Below are 22,199 nucleotides of genomic sequence, written 5' to 3'. Positions count from 1 at the left end.
AACAATGTCATGGCGCGTCATCCTGCATAACCAAAAGTTACCTAAACCCATGTCTTCAATGATGCCACCACTCCACAATCTACACCAATTTTTCACTCTCGGTGGATACACTGTTTTTTCCACCATAATGCTCTTCAGGTTTTTCAAGTCCAAATAAATTAAAAAGCCATTTCAAAACGGAGGCAATTTGATCTCATAACCGAGCTTTTGTGCAAAATTCTTTTTAGACAGTGTTAGTTTTTTCCCTTAAAACCATATCCCCCAAAATAAAAATTTCATAGCGCCCAAAACAATTTTATTAACATTTCGTTGTTGAAGTGTTCGGTCTTATTGCCCAACAAAATACCGCCAAGATATTAAAAATGTCATATCGACAAAAAACTTTTCCAGAAGAAATCATATCGTCCAAAAAATGTGATGTGTTTCAACATTTGGAAATACTGAAAATATTTTACTCTATTTTGGTAACTGCGACATTTTTAGTTTTAAAGTTTATCGCAAAAACGCAAACATTAGACAAAAGAAATACCAGATCAACCAAAAACTCGGAATGCAGGAATTTTAGTACTACGATTTCCGATTTTAATTTGGTGAAGAGTTAAAGATGGGTACAAGCGTCTCAAAGCCAAACCACTCAAAATCTTTTCGTTTCTAAACTTGAGCGTTACAAAATTGAAAGTTGGTTTTGATGATTTGACATTTTACTGTTACGTTTTTTTATTGATATTTTGTACGACAATTCATTTGATCATTTGAGTAATAAGACATACGCTCCGATAAAAATCATTATCTTTATAATGCCCAAAATATATGTCACAAAGCTATGTCATATGCCCCAAAATTTTTGGGCAAAATGACAACTAACTAATTGGCCCTTTTCTTATTTCAAATTTATTTGGGTGTTACTACATTCACTTTGTTTTATTTTTAGCGTTTTTTTTTTCAACTTTTAATGATTTGTGACCAATTTTGGGCTTTATGTCATTTTAGTATTTGGACGTTATAGTTTCGGGCGAAAAGGCGTAAATCGTCCAAAACTTCTTTAAAAAATAGTCACTGTTTGGCCCACATATCAATCACTTTGGAAATAAGTTTTCAATATTTTTACAGCTTTAAGCATCAAGGTACTCATTTCATTTGAATCTGGTTTCCTTTCATAATAGCGGTAAACAACTGTCAGTGTCAAAATAACTTATGACTTAAAGAGAATCCACTAGATGACCTACGTTAGTTTTGAATAGAAAATTTCATTTGCAGTTTTTTAAAGAGCGTAAATAAATTAAACGATCAGCAATTACAAAATAAATTGAAGAAAATTGAAAACTACGAAACCTATTTCTAGCTACACATATCATACAAATTGTCAAATTTTATCATTTAAACTGTCAAATTCAAACCAATATATTTTTTGTATTTTCCTAAATCAAATGAATTCAGTCCAAGTGTACCTTTTTTTCATTTCGAAAGATTAGCATATGTATGAAGATAAAGGAATTGTACATCAATTTCTTCTGAATTGTATGCATAACTAAGTCTTGACCTTTTACCTATCTAAATAAATAAATGATATCTATCATCTGTCAAAATGTCAGCCTTTTTATTGTATTTAATCAATCAGATTCTAGATGACCCATTTGCAATTATTTGACATCACTTATTCCCATTTTATTGGGTTTCAAATGAATATAATTATGGAATTATTGGTAAGGGTTTTTTGAACAGGAAACTTGATCAGATAATAATTGTGAGTGTAGGTTGAATATAGAGACTTTATCGAAAATTCTAATATCCTAATTTGGATAAATAAGCTTTTCCCAAGGACATAAGGCGGAGTACCAATGCGTCGTTCGTTTAAAATAAACTCCTATCGATGTAATGTCTTTGATACTCCCAATGATAATATTCTCATTTGCTGCTGGTGTTGCTGCTGCTGCTGGTTTATCTGATTCTGCCGGTATATCCTTTTGTTGGTTTGGAAAACAGCAATAAGCATTGAAAGACAAAATTTATAGTGCTTCCAGTACTCTTTGCCACATCATAAACAGTTATACTCAATGACATTAAAATTAAATATATTTTCATCAAAGACTGCTCGCCAACGCAACATTACGATAATTATCCTGGATGTTCAAAGAAAACGCCTTGGTCCTTTATGTCCTTGGTGACAACATCATCGACCGAGGCATCTTCTTTACAGAAAAACATAGATAACAGTACCGAATGGAAGCTATTAATATAGCCCATCTATGGCCAAAGTTTCGATGACGATGATGTTGATGATGATGATACACCCTATGGTGATGACAGTCTCGTGGGCATTGAATATTATTTTGAATCCTTGTGCGTAGGATGATAAGGATATTATAGGATATGTATACCATGCATAGATGTAGATCTATAGTTAGTGATGATATGATATTTGAGGGGCAGTTTGGAGACCGGAGATTTCTGCCAAATAGCGATAGTTTATTATTGGCATAAGGATAAGATTCTATCTCTAACAACCAAGTTGAGATGACTCAAATGATGGCAACAGGATTTGAACAGACAACCCACATGTTTTTTTTTCGTTCATCTCTTTGCATATACTTATGTATGTATGGGATATTTGTATATGAATATGTATTTCAGCAATAAGAAGCTTTGGTTGCATAAAATTGTACACACATATCTTGAATACACATCGAGCGACTCGTTTTTGAGACAGAAGTATTTTACATTTTCTATAAATAAAATGTGATTTATAGTTCATTTTCTAATGGTTGACATTTTCCAAGGGCTTCCACACATACATATACATATATTCATGCATAGCATACATACATGGGTGGTGATTTTCTATGAAGGATAAAAATTAGTTGCGAACATTTTTTTTAGAACTTCATGCGCGTAGGTGCTGGTTTTCTTTTGTGTTCAATAATATTTTTATTTGGCAAAGTTTTTAGAATTTTATTATTATTTGGATATTGGCAGGAGATTCATTGTCATATGCATTTCAATTCTAAGCGATGACTTTGAAAAATAAAATAACTGCTCTATGAATATGTACAGACTACCTATTAGAACACATAAAGTTAATACGATTCGATAGACAGAAATTTATTTTGTTTTTCGTTCCAAAGTTAAAAAAAGATGTGTCAAAATTTTACGTTTGAATGATTTTTAAATAATTTTTTATTGAATAACCTTTGCTATAGCAAGGAAAAGTAAATGGAATTTGTTTCCACAATCATAATTGCTAGAAAAATATTCAAATTTTCACAAATCTAAAAATATTCCATAAAACTTCAAACCAGAAATTTGAAAGGGCAAATTTAAAGACCTGAACGAACTTTGAAGCCCTTTTAAACATTCTATAAGGAACATTATTTGTAATTGTTTACAACTGTTAGCCAAAGATAAAGTATATTGAATTGTAGGTATAGAAATTAGGTTAAAGTTGCTGTCCTTTTTGGAATAGGACACACTTAGGCCTTATATGATTTAAATCGTTATAGAACAATTCTCCTGAGTAATTCTTGCTTGTTTTTGAGCTAGAGTATGGCATGTACAGAGGAGGTGAAGAACTGTTTCTTCCTCTTCCTCGTCCATACAGCTTCTGCAAAAGTCATTTGAGAATACGCCTAGTCTCGTTGCGTGCTTTCCTATTAGGCATTGTCTGGTTATGGCACCTATTATCGAGCTAATATGCGATCTGCTTAGAGAAGCAAGCACCTTGATTGCTTTAAATCTAGTGTTGGTCAGATTTTTGTTGTGACCTAACACGTGGTGATGTTGTTCCACCCGGTGTTTGCCTTCTTCATCGTCCTGCATTGGCAATAGTTTAAAAGTAGCAATTAGTATGCCAGCATTTGCCAAACATGGTAGAATGGGTTGTACTGTACCGTTCCTGGCGAGTTCATCTGCCTTACAGTTACCCGGAATGTCTCTCTTTTATCACCAAAAGTTCCGCCTGGAACACGCTAGGCGGAATGAGAGACTTATTTTCGATCGTTGAGAGTACACATCTCCGCCAACCGCTTCTTATGTTTTTGAACCCGTGGCACAATGGTTAGTGCGTTTTACTGTCATGCGAGAGGTCTTGGGTTCGATCCCTACCTATGCCACCTTAATTTTTTTTTTTACGGGTACTGCCTCTTGCGAGGAATTGACAAATTCTCCAAGAGTAATTCTTGTCATGAAAAGTGCTTTCTCAAATTTGCCGTTCGGATTCGGCTTAAAACTGCAGGTCCCTTCCATCCCTGACAACAGTACTCGCACACAGGAATGGTTGAGAGTTGTCAGTCACTAGGCTCTAGTTATCAAACGGACTGTTGCGCCACCCAATTTATTTATTTATAAAAAATATAAAATGCACAGTAAATTATAAGTTGGTTTCTTTTTAAAATGTAGGTTACTTTGACACCGACAGCTATTTGACAGAAAGTCAGTATTGTACCTCCGCAAACTCCATGAGACCCTTAACGCTTAAACAGCGTTTGAAAATGTAAGTACTGTGCAGGCTGCAGAGCTTTTTTGTCATTGTTCCGTGTTCTTGAGTGTGTGACTCAACTTCCCGTCATCAATCTCAGCCGCTCATTATTTCTTGCCTTAGCCACTAGCCTTTGGCGATTTCTGGAAGAAAATCTCGAATTATTTGCTAAAAAGTTTAGATTGAATTAATATTCATATTTGAAGAGTACCACCTTCATGTGGATTGTGGAATGTTGGCATCATTCAACCATATTTCTATGAAAAAAAGAGATGGAAACAACATTTCGGTCAATTGTGAGAATTACAGAGCCATGTTAGACAGGGATCCAACATGAATTTGTAGTTTGCTATTGTTTCATTTAAGTAAGGTTGTATCTCCAAAACAATTTTGTGCAACGAAAAATAACGTTTTTAATATCTGGTAAAATTTTGAGTAAAATCGAATTGACAGTTATTTTTGTAAGAAATAAAAACCTAAAAAACATTACTCATAGTTGGTAAAAATTGATTTTCGACTCGAATATCTTTTCAAAAATTTTAAATTATGGCTTGCAACTAATTTTTACTTATAAGAATTATTGTTTTAAACATGCATTAAAATTTTGAGAAAAATCTAATTCTCATTTTTTTTACAAAAAATGTAAACCTACAAATATTTTTTATTTCACAGAAAGTATTGTTTTCGATATTCTGTAGTTTTTTTTTACAAAAATCCAACAGTCCGGTTTTTCATTAAAAAAAATATGGCAAAAATTTATGTTTGGTTCTTGATATCTCTCAAATTAATTTCATTCATCCAATTTGTAAAAATTTAAGAAATGCTGCTAAAATTGGTAAACATTTGTTTTCGACTAAAAATCTATTTTACAAAACTAGATTTTAAAGTAAACTAATTCTTGATATGAAAAATATTGTTCGTAATTTTAATTTTTTCAAGAATAATTCAACTGACAACTTTCGAACGCAACAGGGCGAAAATCGACTCGCCCATTTCTTGAGATAACACGCTCATCAAACTTACTCTTCAATAAATCGATTGTAAGGTTTTCCGTGTGGCTTGTGTTATCAACCTGTTGAAACCACATGTTGTCCAAGTCTATATCTTCCAATTCTGGTCAAAAATAATCGGTACATTGGCGAGATAAAGATGGCTATTCATAGTAACTTGATGATCGTTATCATCGAAGAAAAAATATAGGCAATAACACCACCGGGCGGAGAGCGGGCGGCGGCATTCAAAACACGCCTCACAGTTTTTTTGATGGATAAAGTGGTGACGACCAATAACGCATAACGCGTATTGTCGAACTTTAAGCTATTTAAATAGAGCAAAAATAACCACGGAAAATTGGGGTTAATGCTCTTAAAGTTTCGGTCCTCGACTCCGATTCGCAATAAAAAATTTATAATTTCTTCGTTCATGTAATAATGGCTTAAATGTTGAGTTTACTGAATAAATGATAGTTCGATGATTAGTGAAAGAATGCCTTCACAAATTGAATTCAATGTTGTCAAATCTCTATTGTAAGACAGTTTAGTTCCATTTCTGTACAAGATGTCTTAAACTTTTATTACTTTTGAAACCTGTGAGGAGTTGAGAATGTAAATACGCTGCATTTTTGACGTTTCAATCGTGAGTTCGCGTTTGAGTTGAACAATTTAATTGCCTTCAAACGTATTTTGCATGATGGTCACCATAATTGCCTTACTATAATATCTATAGTGCGATATTACAATTGTTTTGTTTGTTACACGCAAAATACTCACCGATCGTGACGCGACAATTGTATTTGAATTACATTATGCGCCATGTTTATGTGAAGTCAGAAAAACCAAAAGTAAGTGCAAAACGACCAACTAAAGTGAACATTTTTCAATAAAATTGAGAAAAAAAAATTGGACATTCCGAGCTCTGCATATTTTTTTGTCTAAAGTTTAAACAGAAAGCCGCCTCTTATAGAAAACCAGAGTCCACTAACGCACTATAAAACCAACACTTCACGCAAACAACAAACAAAAATCAGCTTGTTCAAAAGATCACTATGTAGGCTCAGGTATAAAATGCAGAAGGGAGTGTGGGGAACGTAAAGGTAATGTACCTAGATTCTGTGGATGGAGACATTTTATGTGGTTTGGCTGCCCAACATGTTATTTATTTTCCCCTCATTATGCAAACATAGCATTCCCAAGCCCGGGAACGAGTGGTTATAATAATATACTTCACACCATCAGCTAACTTAAGTTTTGTTTTTCGTAGTTGTTGTTGTTTTAGTCTTTATTTGCCCTGTGGTTTTGTCTGGGCAAAAGGACTTTTGATAGATATAGAGAGGCTAAAGTTTAATGCCTGGCTTGACTTCGCTCTATGCTATGGCTATCTACATAATCCGATGTTTCACTTGTTCTCACAATCTCAATGGATTTCTAAATAAACCAGAAAAATAACTCGAATGCAAAACCGAACCGATCGGCCATGTCTATGACAGATGGGACGATAAATCTAGTTGTGACTCTATACGAATTACTACACTCTAGATTGTTTCTTATTTTTTGTTTTATCACCTTGACGCGGACTATGGCTTCTTCCTTAACTATGGGGATGCAGAAGATTATTATTTTTTTCCTTAAATGCTCAACTCTCTCACCACGAGACACAAAGTCTAGCCTGTACAATTCCAGATGTGTATCTTTGTTCTTAAAGTCAATGTCTAGCATCATCAACGTGCAATGCGCACACGCAGCTTGGTATGTCAAGACGAGACACTTACCCTTTGAATTACTTTTGAAATCTACACCACCAAACTGTCAACTGTCATAGGTAAATCTACTAAACATAAAAAAAATCAGAAAATTGTCTACATCGTCTTTGTTGTCATCTTTGCTGGAGCGTTACAGAAAAGAATTAAGACCACAAGTTGTGTGTTCGTAAGAGAAAAATGTTCGCAAACTAAATTTTACCTGCATAATAAGAAAATCGTCTAATGAACATTCTATAAATATTCCAATGTTAAAATAGTTACATGGGGTTGACATTTTTCTGTCGACATGACGAATTCTGTCCAAAACGATCAACTAGGAGTCTTTCTTTTTTCTTCAGACTTTTGAACTCTTATGAGCACGTTGAACATATCTTTCTTTTTTGAAATGCATTTGAGTACTAAGCTGTCACGAATTTACATTTGTTATTCCTAAAAAAAATGGTTTTTAAATAAATTAGGAAGTTTATGCTTTTAAAATTTCAGAGATTTCTGTATTCTCTGAAATTAGGGTTTTGCGATGATAGATTTGTATTAATAACGGTCCATAATACTTTCAATATATATATATACTTACTAGCGCCAGTATGGGGCAAAATGAAATGGCATCTGGATCCAAGGAACTTTGTCAATATACTCGTACTTTTAAACATATTGTAGGTTGATATCACAACCTAAGTTGGTTTTTATTGAAGCTGTTAGTATACAAGGTGCGTTCATCGAATTTTGAATAGATGTTTCTAGAGATACGTATACATTTCTATGATTAAACATCTATGTCATGTTTTTCTATTGACACCAGCCTTCAAAAATACACAAGTTAAATATTTCCCAAATAATAGTGGTTAGCCTTAGTGTATGTGTGAGTTTTGTTGCAAGTAAATTGTTTTGCGGAATTCGTTGCTCATCAAAAGTAAAATTCAGCTTAAACTCATTGGTTTCTAGTTGAAATTTAAGAAAAACATGCTCCAATGATTAGAAGATGAAAGTTATTAAAACCCGGTGAAATTGTGAATACGGAACATTACTGACAGCAAATAATCAACTTGAATCATGCGTTGATCGAAAAACGATCGGAATAGGTCCAAAAAAATGACAAATTATCCGCTAAAGTGGTGAAAAATACATTTAATCAATGACTTGGAAAATATTATCGCGTCCACCTTATGCTCCAGATATCGGTTTCCCTGTCCGACTATTATCTCTTCCCATCGATATGATTCTCACTCGATGCGATTTGTCAATTTTGAAGGAGTCGAAAAATGGCTCATCGAATGGTAAGGCGATTTGCCTGAAATATTGGCAAAATATGTAGAATGCAATGATCAATACTTTGAATGCAATACTTTTGGGATTCCTTTTTTTCCTTTTCGAAAAATTAGGCTAATTCGAACCAACACCTTTGTTTTTGAACAAAATTTTAGTCGATGCTTTAAATGTTGTTCAAAGTTGAATTTCCCAGTAAGATAATTATGCAAAACAAAGGGCTCATATTACCAAAGATTGGCTTCGCTATCACGCTTCACGGTAACTCTACACCACAAATCTTGAATTTAAATGTCATTGAGCACAGATGGGAGACTTTGCAAAGGAAAATCTGAAAGAATGACATTTGTAGTGCCCCTATTCTAAGAAGAAGGCTTGAAGAGAAATTTCAAAAAATGTCTTCTGCTCGAAAATTAAACTTTTTCGATGCCGAGACGATTACAGGCTTTTTAGATGCTCGTAATGGCCCAAAGAAATATCGATGTTCAGGTTCACCTATTGTAAAGGGTGATTGTTTTGAGGTTAGGATTTTCATGCATTAGTATTTGACAGATCACGCGTTATTTCAGACATGGTGTCAAAGAGAAAGATGCTCAGTATGCTTTGACATTTCATCATGAATAGACTTACTAACGAGCAACGCTTGCAAATCATTGAATTTTATTACCAAAATCAGTGTTCGGTTCGAAATGTCTTTCGCGCTTTACGTCCGATTTATGGTCTACATAATCGACCAAGTGAGCAAACAATTAATGCGATTGTGACCAAGTTTCGCACTCAGTTTACTTTATTGGACATTAAACCAACCACACGAATGCGTACAGTGCGTACAGAAGAGAATATTGCGTCTGTTTCTGAGAGTGTTGCTGAAGACCGTGAAATGTCGATTCGTCGCCGTTCGCAGCAATTGGGTTTGTGTTATTCGACCACATGGAAGATTTTACGCAAAGATCTTGGTGTAAAACCGTATAAAATACAGCTCGTACAAGAACTGAAGCCGAACGTTCTGCCACAACGTCGAATTTTCAGTGAATGGGCAGTAGAAAAGTTGGCAGAAAATCCGCTTTTTTATCGACAAATTTTGTTCAGCGATGAGGCTCATTTCTGGTTGAATGGCTACGTAAATAAGCAAAATTGCCGCATTTGGAGTGAAGAGCAACTAGAAGCCGTTCAAGAACTGCCAATGCATCCCGAAAAATGCACCGTTTGGTGTGGTTTGTACGCTGGTGGAATCATTGGACCGTATTTTTTCAAAGATGCTGTTGGACGCAACGTTACGGTGAATGGCGATCGCTATCGTTCAATGCTAACAAACTTTTTGTTGCCAAAAATAGAAGAACTGAACTTGGTTGACATGTGGTATTAACAAGATGGCGCTACATGCCACACAGCTCGCGATTCTATGGTCATTTTGAGGAAAAACTTCGGAGAACAATTCATCTCAAGGAATGGACCGGTAAGTTGGCCACCAAGATCATGCGATTTGACACCTTTAGACTATTTTTTGTGGGGCTACGTCAAGTCTAAAGTCTACACAAATAAGCCAGCAACTATTCCAGCTTTGGAAGACAACATTTCCGAAGAAATTCGGGCTATTCCGGCCGAAATGCTCGAAAAAGTTACCCAAAATTGGACTTTCCGAGTGGACCACCTAAGACGCAACCGCGGTCAATATTTATATGAAATTATCTTCAAAAAGTAAATGTCATGGACCAGTCTAACGTTTCAAATAAAGAATCGATGAGATTTTGCAAATTTTATGCGTTTTTTTTTTTTTAATTCTCAAGCTCTTAAAAAATCACCGTTTAGTTTAAAATCGAATTTGAATAAAATTGCACTTTTAGTATGCAGACTTTTGTCACTATATTTTTTAAGTTTTTGATCAATACAGATTAATGTTCTTTAAGAAAATGTTTTTTTTTGTAACCATAAATATTTACATTTGCTTGAAAGTGACCAAACTAAAAAACTATAAAATTGTTTTTCTGGCGGAATCTGTTGAAGGAATGCAACGCTTGATCAACCGGCTGGAGCGCTACTGTGATCTTTGGAACCTGACAACTAACCTTGGAAAAAATAAAATGAATATTTTCATTGATGAAGGATATAGATACTTGAGAAACAAAAACGGAACCTTTAAGAATATAATTTAAAAATTGTTCGAAAGTATAAGTAGATATAAGTACCTTGGTGTTTTGATCTGTTCTAACCTTAAATTCAAAATCATTTTGACAGCTATTACGGTTCAAGTTTAAAATCACATAGATTTTACGTGTAATGTCATATGTGAATTTCAAAGCAAAAATTGTTAAATTTGTATGTGTAACACGTTGTCGAATGAGTTAATTCCCACTTTTTTGTCAAAAAATGTATATATGTACATACATACATTTTAAAAAGATTAAAAAAATTAATGAAAGTGACATAAAATGACGAAAAGTCAACAGTTTTTGTATTGTGTCGGAATGTTCTTGTCATATAACCTGCGTTGAAAAAACGATACATCATTTTAAATCATTCAAAGTCAAATAGCAATATATGTAAATCAATATCATAGGAAAGGTCAAGTTCTTTATCATGATCTTGTAGCTAATTCTAGGGCCTCTCAAATGCTTCCTTTTACCCTCCGTTGCCTTACAAAAGAATTTAACTAAAAAATTAAGGTGCATTTTTGTATGTGTTAACTTTTGGGCGATTAATTTTGAGTTGGCTGCTTATTAATTTCTCATAGGAAGTAATTGTAATGAGTATGATTTGTCGAATTGAAACTGTTGAGATTTCTCGGCGTTTCAAGGTCCCTAAAGTCGAAATAAAAGATTTTTAGAAAGATGTCTGTGTGTACGTACAATCGCAACGTTTTTTGCGTCGCTCATAGCTCAAGAACCAGAAGACACATCGACTTCAAATAATTTTTTTTTATACAGATAACTATCAAACCCGGCGAACTCTGTTTCGCCACCAGATGGCTTCGTTTTTAGTAAAATTTCATTTGGGGATTAAAAGATGAAGACAAATTTTTTTTTTGTTTATATTTGAAAAGGAAAATTTTAATTTCATTTCACAACAGTAATGCATTTATTTCGATAGCAAAAATTAAATGTATTTTAGTTGAACCTCTCTAAGTAAAAAATGAAAGTGAATCCAAAGTAAATACTGAATCGAAGCGTTATACTTGTCCGCAAATTTACGTTTCACTGAAGTGCTCTTTGATAAACAACATTTTTTGTTTTTTGGTCTGACGTTAACACAAACAAAGCGGATAATTTCCCAACTCGTGAACACACACGAAACCAATGATTTTCTAAATTTATCCCGCAAACACTAAGCGATTGTTATGTGGTGGAAATCCTGGTTACTCCAAAGAGTTCATAAACTCCGTTGGGTAATTTACTACATTATCGGGGTTTGTTATAGAATCAACGGATTTGTATGTCACCAAATTGCCAGCGATTTTTGATTGAATAGTGAAATTCAGTGCGTGTACATCCTTATTCTTTGCGTCGAGAATTGCTCGTTGACTTAAGCAACCATAATTCTGATAATTCTCACTAATGTTTGGGAAAACATTTTTAATAATAGCTAATTGAGAGTCTACAAACAATTGTTTTTAAAATTGTGAAGCACTTTGATCATTTTGAAGTTGAATTCTTATATAAAGTGGTTAGCGATAATTTTTGTACGTTATTATTACGTTCAGGCGTTCCACGGAGAATTACTGGCAACGTCTGCCTGAAGTTGCATTAATGTTTCGTAAACTTGTTTTTGCTGTTCATTCCAGCAACGGTACATTATTTCGAACAAATTCCTGCATTGTATAAACATTGTATGCAGCTCTCGATTTAATTCTTGGCTCAATGCATCGTGTATCGATCAATTTGGCGCAATCATTCCTACCTAAATCAGTAGCTTTCAATGGTCATGGTAAGAATTTGTTTGATCCTCAATCCTCCATAGTACATTTCATACTTTATTTAAAGTCGATATCTCTGACGTTTCTAGAGATATGGTTCACTAGAAAAGATTCCCAAAAGTAAGCTTTGGTTTAGAATATAAAATAAATTCAATTCCACAAATCGGAACTTTTACACTAGCTTTCTATGGGAAGCTAAACGGAGTTCACCGCTCTTCTGATGAAATTTTTTAGTCTGCTATAAACCTCACGGAGCCTGAGACCTTTCCAACGAATGCAAATTCGTGGAAATCGGTACGTACGTTCTAGAGTCAAAGCGTCTGGAAGGAAAACCCGAATTATTTGTATATAGTAGATAATGCAGAAAGATGCAAAAAGGGCTCTCAAGAAAATTGCTTGGGTGGTTTTTTTTTAACATAGAATTGACATTTTATTTTCACAAAAAATAAAAACTTAACAGAAAATTTAGCAAAAGTTATTAAAAATTGATTTTCGACACAAATATCTTTTCGTTTGAGATTACGGTTTTCGAATAATTTTCACTTATAAGAAATATTGTTTTTAAGATTCGAAAAATTTTTGAGATAAATCGAATTGACAGTTTTTCTTACAAAAAATAAAAAATTAAACAAAAAAATTAATAACAGTCCATTTTTCATAAAAAAATAGTACGCAAATTTGGTTAAAATTGATGTTTGGTTCTTGATAACTCTCAAACTAATTTCATTTATCCATTTGTAAAAATTTTAAAAAAAAATGCTACTAAAATTATTAAGAAATTGTTTTCGACTAAAATTTTTTTAACAAGACTAGATTTTGAAACTTAACTATTTATTTATATGAAAAATATTGTTAGTAATTTTAAAAAATTTAAGAATTATTTAACTGACATTTTTTTTAAAACTACAAACTTTTAAGCAAGACAAATCGACAGACGGGGTGGGAAGATATCAGTGTGGGTCGCATCGCAGCCTCTTTTTTCATTTTGGTTTCGAAATAGCCTTTAGTTTGTAGTTCATAGAATCTTGAACTTTGCATACAAAAGATTTTATATAACTTCGATATCTTTGATACTTTTATATAACTTCGAAGCACTTCAAGTAAATGCAAAACTCTACGACTCCTTTCGACAAATGTTTTAATTTATTTTTACTATGGAATTTAATCCGCTTCTAAATACTTTAACGATGACATACCTCCTAGTCTCAAGCCTAAACCTGGGAATCTGTGGAGCTGAGTGTTAAGTGAAGCTTTGTCGTCGTTGTGTCTTGTCTTCTCTTCTGTATACCAACACACATCTGTAGCTTCTTGAATCGGTTTAAATTTCTTGATTAACCAGAAAATTATTATTACTGATGATGAATCCTGCCTCCAGTCCAAAAGATTAAAGCCTTTTAACATTAACATATAATGTAACTTTTGTATAGATATATAACTATGTGTCTCAGAAGTAACATAAATGCGCGTGAAATGATACCAAGCGAGTAATGCAGCCCGCAAAAGGAATGAATGGTTTTTAATTGTGGTCTTGTGGGAACTCACGCGCAATAAGAGAGGTATTAAATGACAATTGACGCATTGCCATTCGCAGAGAGAAAGGAAAACAATGCATATTCATATTCGAACTCGGATACTTCGTTATTTTGTTTATAAACATTTGTATATAAATAAATATATGCAGTATGTGGCCTGATGCACGCAGATGTAAAGGATTCAGTTACCAATTTACCTATTTATTGATAAAAAAGAAAAATTGCGATTGGAATGTGTGGAAACAAGGCCAGAATGGGTTAAGAAAGAGTGTTTTAACATTTTTTAGTTTTTTTTTAGGTACTTAGTTGAAGTTGCATTTTTCCAGAAGAATGTGGCATTCAGTTATGTTGTCAATTAGAATTTCCCGCACAGCACATTGCAACCGGATGCTTATATAAACGCAGAAATTGATCTGATTCCGTCAAATGGTTAGCAGAATAACATTCCATTCCAATTAAGTAGAAGATATGCATTGGTTTCAAATATGGGCACTGAAAAAGAAGTTTCCTTATGTTACAAAATATGTAGGTTACAAACAGTAAAGAGGTTTTTCAAGAAGATGTTCCATTTTCTTTTTTTGCTATTTTTAGGACATTGTATTCAACTATTCCAAAAAGTCACCGTACAGCAGCTTTCTTTTTGTCGATTCTGTATGTTTCAAAAACATGAATTTATAAATCACAATCACAATTTTATTAAATTTGGTAAAAAGGTGATAGGTTGAAACTACATTTTTTCAATATTACCACTTTGGTTTTTACATTTATTCCTAGTACTTTTTCAAAAAAAAAAAACACCAAATTTAGGCTGCTGAACGGAGACTTTTTGGACTTAGTGTATTTGCAGAATTTTTGCTCATAAGTAGAATTGTAAGTTGAACTCAACTCAGGGTCGACTTGAGTTGAAATGTTGCTGAAATAAGAGCTAAATAAATAAGTTGGATTGTACACAAAATTAGTTATAGAACACACAGCTATTCAAGTGTCAACTTTAGCTGGCTTTGAAGCCGCACATTCTTTCATTTCAATTTTCCAAGATGACAACAAATTTCCTTGTTGATGAAAAGTATTGCTTGGACGAGATTGGCCTTAAGTGTTTTTGAATCGCTTGTGCGTTGCAAAAGCTAACATAATTCGGAGTCAACAAATTCTCGCCTTTCTGTACCGTACGGCGTTCTCGTGTGTTATATGGTATCATATCAATCAATCATATTTTAATATTTCTCAACTAATTGAGTTTTTCTAAGAGAGCTTAAATTTATAGTTCCTAAAAAATCCTCTCATTTTCCACTTTGTTGTAAATTACTTAAAAAGTATTTGTTTTTTTTTAATGTAGGCTCATTTTGTAGCTGATCTAATTCTACGCAAAAAAAAATAAAACTGGAAAATATTAAATTCTCAAAGGAAAATTGAAAGTTTTGAATTTCTCGATGTGTCAAGGTCCTTAGAATAGAAAGAAAAGGCTTTTAGAAAGGTGGTTTGGGATACTATTTTTCGTCGCCCATCTCAAGAACCAGTAGAGCTATTGACTTCAAGGAGATTTTTTTTACACATAATAACATCGAAAGATCCGTAGTACCCGTAGCGTGATGGTTAGTGCGTTGGACTGTTAACTTAGAGTGTCCGTATGGGACCATTAAGTTAGTTGAAGGTTATGGATAATTAGTCTACTTTTATGAATTTTTGCCTAGCTTTAAGATAGCTAAGACTGAATTAATAAAAATGAATTAAAAAAAAGTGCGTTGGTTCAAGGTTCAATACCTGCCTGTGCCATCTTAATAAAAAAAAAGTTTTCTTGGGTACTGCCTCTTGCGAGGAATTGACAAATCCTTCAAGAGTAATTCTTGTCATGAAAAGTGCTTTCTCAAATAAGCCGTTCGGATTCGGCATATAAACTGTAGGTCCCTTCCGTCTCTGACAACATTACTCGCACACAGGAATGGTTGAGAGTTGTAAGTCACTAGGCCCTGGTTCTTCATGGACTGTTGCGTCACCCAATTTATTTTATTTATAACATTGAAAGACGAGGAAGGGAGTTTCAAAAAATTTACTAGGTGTTTTTTTTACAATAGCAATTTAGAAAAAAAAATAAAATTTTGATTGATAACAAATATTTTGTATCAATCAAAAAAATGTTTATCAACTCAAATGTTTAACGAACAAAAATATGGTTACCTCCAGAATAATTGTATGCAACCAAAATTAAGGTTTTCAACACCTAGGAAAATTTGGATTGAATTTTTTTTACAAAAAATAGGATCCTAAAAAACACTTCTAAAAGTTGATAGTAATACATTTTCGACTCGAATAACTCGGGAAAAATTAAAGATACTTTATCGTATAAGAAAATTATTTTTACTTGCGACATATAGGAACTATATGGCAAGTTTTGCATTCGTGCAAAATTTCGAACTCGAGATTTTAATCAAACATGATATTACAATGGTAGAGAAGTCGAAAAAAGTGGGTCCCGCGATTCCGTCCGGTCGGTTTTGTCTGTCTGTCCACGCTCCTACAGCCTAAACCATTGGGTCGATTGAGTTCAAACTTGGAAGTTAAGGTTTTGAGCAGATTCGCGTTAGGCGTTTTTTTCATTTTTTTTTTTAAGGTCAAAACTAACAGTGGCCCCCATACAATTTTTTTGGTCAAAAACCGAAAATTCGAATTTTCTCAAAAACAAACCGATAGATTTTTTTAAATTTTCTCTAAAATTTTATTTTTTAACTTGGCTTCTTTTTTGTATCGCTCAGGAAAGGTACCACTCATAGAACCGTTATTTTGTTTTTTAATTTTCTCAGCAACTTATGAACCGATTTCAATAATTTTTTTTCTGAATAAGCTCTTATATTGCTTTAACAATATTTGATTATCAAAAGTGCAATTTTTTATTGTTTGGATTTTTAAAAAAATATTGAATTATATTTTTTAAAAATTCGATATCTCAAAAGTGGGTCAAAATTTTTTTACGAAATTCAAACGTATAGCGTATATTAACAATCTCTAAACAACTGCGTACCAAAAATGTTTTTAGAACAAAATTGAAAAATTTTATATATAAAAAATTAATTTAAAAAAAAAACCGCTCTAACGATTTTCAAAATAAAAATTTAAAAAATCAACGGTTTTTTTATTTATAAAATGGCATTTAAATTTTTTAAGACAAACTTATTTTTCAGGTAAAATTTTGAATCTTAAAATATTATTTTTTTAATTATTTTTAGTGTGCATGAGCCCGAAAGAGCGCATTATTTTGACAAAATTGTAATTACATTCCTAGCTTTCATCCAAATTAGTGCATTTTCGAGTACAAATGTCGGTTAAAAAAAAAAACAAATATTGAAATAACTTATTTTATCAGATGCAAAGTATTGCTAACTTTTCGTTAATTTTGTAGAAAAATCAATTTTGAGCTTTTTTGCCAAAGTTATCAGTCTTAGTCGCATCCAAAATCACATTAAATAAAGTACACGGCTATATCGCACGAATTTTCTCCTGTATCCTAAGACTCTGTTCGCAAATAAAACCATTTAAAAAATTAGTTCGCTTTAAAAAGATTGAAATAGCATTAAATTAATCAAAAAGAACTTGATTTACTTTTTTTGTCGAAAATCATTAGTGTTTTTTAAATGAATTTTGGATATATAAAATTTTAAATTGGTTTATTAGTTTTTGAGAAAAGTTAAAAACAAATAACGGTTCTGTGGTTTAATTGAAAGAAGCCAAGTTAAGGAAAAAAATTAGAGAGTATTTAAAAAATGTTTTTGAGAAAATTAGAATTTTAAACAAAAAAGAGGCTGCAATGCGAAACACACTAATAACTTTACATCCCGTCTGTCGATTGTCTTGCTTCAAAGTTTGTAGGTTTTCGTATTTTGTTAAAAAAGTTATTAGTTGAATTATTCTTAAAAATTTAAAATTACTAAAAATATTTTTCATACAAAGAAATAGTTTTAGTGGAAAACAAATGTTTACCATTTTTAGTAGCATTTCTTAAATTTTTACAAATTGGATGAATGAAATTATTTGAGAAATGTCAAGAACCGAACATCAATTTTTACCAAATTTGCGTACTATATTTTGTAGATTTTACTTTTTATGAAAAAATGGACTGTTGGAAAAAAAATACTGAATGTTGAAAATAATATTTTCTGAGAAATAAAAAAGTTTGAAGACAATATTTTTAATTTTTGAAAAGCTATTTGAGTCGAAAGTAAATTTTTACCAATTTATAGTATTGTTTTTTTGTTAGGTTTTTATTTTATGCACACAAACTGTCAATTAGATTTTTCTTAAAATTTTACTAAATGTTGACAACAATATTTTTTAAAACATAAAAGTAGTTTTAAGCCAATATCTCAAAGTTTTGAAAAGATATTTGAGCCGAAAATTTAATTTTATTAATTGTTTTGTTTATGTTTTTATTTTTTTGTAAAAAAACTGTCAATTCGATTTTTCTCAAAATTTTAACGAACGTTAAAAAACAATATTTCTTAAAGGTTAATATTAGTTGGAAGTAATAATCTTAAATTTTTAAAAAAGATATTTGAGTCTAAATTCAATTTTTACCAACTTTGACTAATGTTTTTCCTAGATTTTTATTTGTTATAAAAAACTGTCAATTAGATTTTTATCAAAACATTACCAAATCAATTGTATTCGTAAAATTTTCGTGGTGACAAAATTTTTGTCAGTTGTTTTTGATTTATAAAAAAAATCGTTAGTTGGATTTTTTTTTTCAAAAAATATACTTGTTTGGTATCACGTTACAATATAATATATACAATTTAATTCAAGTCTCTAGCCTTTTTGGTTCGTTAGATATTTAGGGTTAACCAAAATTTTCACCTTTGTTCAAACTGTAAAAAACCACCACATAATTTTCTTGAGAGCCCTTTGTGCATTATTATATGTATAGCAAAATTTATTTGGAGTCGATATCTCTTATGGGTCTTGAGTTATAGACGACAAAAAAACGTCGCGAACGTCGTTGACATACAAAAAAATTAGCACGGAGAGTACTGTTATTTTTAGTCTTAAAGCCTAGTACATACTTCCTCGTGAAGTGAACGTTCGCCAGTGGAGAAAGTGAACTTTTGACATTGCTCACTGGTACACACTTGTGAGTACACGTTGTGAACATTAGACTTCAGCTTCACCAACAGTTCCCGTACATTTTGCACGTGAATTGCCCGTGAACGAAAACTCTCCACTTTGTTCTCCACTCAGCTTCACGAGCAAGTTCACGGGTGAACCAAAAACTGAAATTTGTATGGGTTCACGAGATGGTTCACAAGTATGTACTAGGCTTAAGAAAAAACAAAAACACCTAACGAGAAGCTCCTTAAAACCTTGATTTCGAAGTTTGAACTCAATCGACCCAATGGTTTGGGCTGTAGGGGCAAGGACACACAGTCTGACGGACGCGACGGATTCGTGTGACCCACTTTTTTCGACATTTTCTAGTTCAAATTTGTTTACAAATACAAAACCTGTCATACAGATCCTATAAGGATACTAAAATAAAAACTATTAACGACTAATAATTTACAAAATGGTTTCACTACATTTTTCATCACGTCCATGTTAGTTTTTCGGTATTCTTAAAAATTATTTGATTACGATTTTATGCATGGTTGTTATGAAATATAGTGACTTTAAATAACGCTGACGAAAAAACGACGAATTTCCAAATTCCTTTATCATCGCAAATTACCGCCAAAGTAAAATAACGCCCCAGTTCAAAATAAAAAAAAAAAAATTAATGAACAAAAATAAATTCGGCTTTTTTGACTTTGCAAAGAGTTTTTTTTCGGAATTTTTATACTGCTACACATGTAGTTTTGTAAATGACTTGAGCTTCTCATTTTTTCAATTAGATATGTTTTATTTTAATTGTGGTGGTGGGACCTTAAAAATTCTCGAAATTCATAATCGACATTGTTTTCGAGTTCAAAAAAACGTTGAAAAATAAACAAAGGATGCCTCCTTCTCAAACATGTGCCCATGTCGTGGAGACAGGTCAAAGTAGTTTTTATCCCGAAAGTGGGTAGGCGAGGTCACGAATCCGCGAAGGATTTCAGACCAATAAGCTTAACAACTTTTGTGCTTGAAACCTTGGAGCGCATTCTTGATTACCATATTAGAGAAATCCTAGTTGGATGACCTCTCGAAAGCTCTCAGCATGCTTATCTTAAGGGCAAATCTACGGAGACTGCCCTCCATGAGGTAGTGCGTACTATAGAACAAACAATCTATTATAAAGAATTTACTCTTGCCACCTTTCTAGACATAGAAGGTGCTTTTAACAACGTCCTTACCGAATCCATAGAAGAATCGCTCGTTAAGTTCGGTGTAGAAGACTTCATTCGAGATTGGATTATTCCATGCTCAGTGGTAGGAAGATTCGAGCCACTCAATACAATCGCAACAAAACACGTGAGTAGGGGAACACCCCAAGGTGGTGTCACGGTAGCCTATGCGGATGATTTGGTGCTGTTGGTATCAGGAAAGTAGACCTCTGTGATTAGTGAAATCACGGAGTCAGCTTTGAAGAAAGTTAGCAGCTGGGCCACCCGTTGTGGACTAGGAGTTAACCAAAGTAAAACTGAACTGTTGCTCTTTACCACCAGAACTAAAGTACCACCCTTCATTCTACTTCGATTCAACGGTCAAAACCTATCATTGTCTTCCTTTGCAAAATATTTGGGAGTTATACTCGACCCTAAACTAAACTGGAAACTAATTATTGAAGTTCGGGTTAAGAAGGCCTTTGTTGCCTTCTACGCCTGCAGCAAAACTTTCGGCAAAAAGTGGGGACTTCAGTCAAAGATGATTTTATGGACGTACACAGTCGTAGTACGTCCAATCTTAAAATATGGGTCGATTGTGTGGTGGCCTGCTTTTAGCAAAGCCTATAATATTGATAAGCTAAAGAAGTTTCAGAGAACAGCTTGCGTGGGCACCACAGGGGCCATGCGTACTTGCCCAACGGAAGATTAAACGTTATTTTGGATCTTCTACCAATCGACATTTTTATTAAATACATAGTTTCCTGCAGCGCTATTAGGCTGAAGGAATCAAACAGCTGGTTGTTAAAACCTTATGGTCACAGCAACACAACGAAATTGATTCCCTCAGATATTATCTCGGTAGATACTGACTACTGCACTCCTACTTTGAGCCTTAGTAAAGGTTTTAATGTTATTTTCCCATACAGAGAAGATTGGGAGGATGACATCGTGTCGATAGGTTTCTACACAACCATCTTTACTGACGGCTCAATGATGAAGTGCGGAGTTGGTTCTGGGATCTTTTCTGAGTCCCTAAATGTAGCTAAATCCTTTAGGCTTCCTGTCTGTGCTAGCGTTTTTCAGGCTGAATTGCTAGCAATAAGGGAGGCATGTAAAATACTTAAACGAAGCCCAAAGCAAAACCGAAATGTGGCTATCTTTACAGCCATTTAGGCAGCTGTCAAAGCCATTAACGTGGCCATATCCTCGTCTAAATTGGTCCAGCAATGTCGCGATGTGCTTGCGAGCCTTAATATTAACCTCGGTATCACCCTGATCTGAGTTCCGGGCCATAGTGGTATCGTGGGAAATGAACGGGCTGACGACCTAGCCAGGCAAGGATCGGCCCTTCATGGCTCACTTGCGGAAATGGTTAATATTCCTTTTGGTGCTTTGAAGGGTAAAATCTTTTCTTTCTACCAAACTGAATCAAACCGAAGGTGGAGCAATTTACCCAACTGCATTATATCTAGGAAGGTATAACTCACCTCTAATAAAACCCGTACAAACGATCTTCTATGCAGGCCAAGGCAAGATATAGCCAGGATTGTTGCGGTTTGTACCGGTCATTGGCCTATAAGAGTGCATGCGGAGAAGTTGGGTATCTCCTACAACACCTTTTGCCGTAGTTGTAGTGAGCAAAGAGAAAGTGAATAGATAATCCATTTCTTCTGCAAATGTCCTGCTTTGGCAAACACTAGAATGAAATACTTTGGAAAAGCATTCTTTCACGAACTTAATGAGCTATCTGAGACAAAGATTAGAGACCTAATTTTTTTTCTCAATGCGACAAAATGGCTCTAACATCATCGCTATGAAGCTTCTCTATAAATCTTTCCCTTTCTATCACAGGTCAAACGAGTTTTTGGTATCAAAACGGAGCACTACAGCGCTAATTGGATCTTAGGCTAGGTTGCCTTGAGATCGCCATTTCTACCTACCTACCAATGTGCGGCATCGCTATGTTAACTACGGC

Source organism: Eupeodes corollae, chromosome 3 (genome assembly GCF_945859685.1).
Source record: "Eupeodes corollae chromosome 3, idEupCoro1.1, whole genome shotgun sequence".
Classification (NCBI taxonomy): domain Eukaryota; kingdom Metazoa; phylum Arthropoda; class Insecta; order Diptera; family Syrphidae; genus Eupeodes; species Eupeodes corollae.
The sequence above is the reverse complement of the archived record's forward strand: the minus strand, read 5'-3'. Positions refer to the sequence as shown.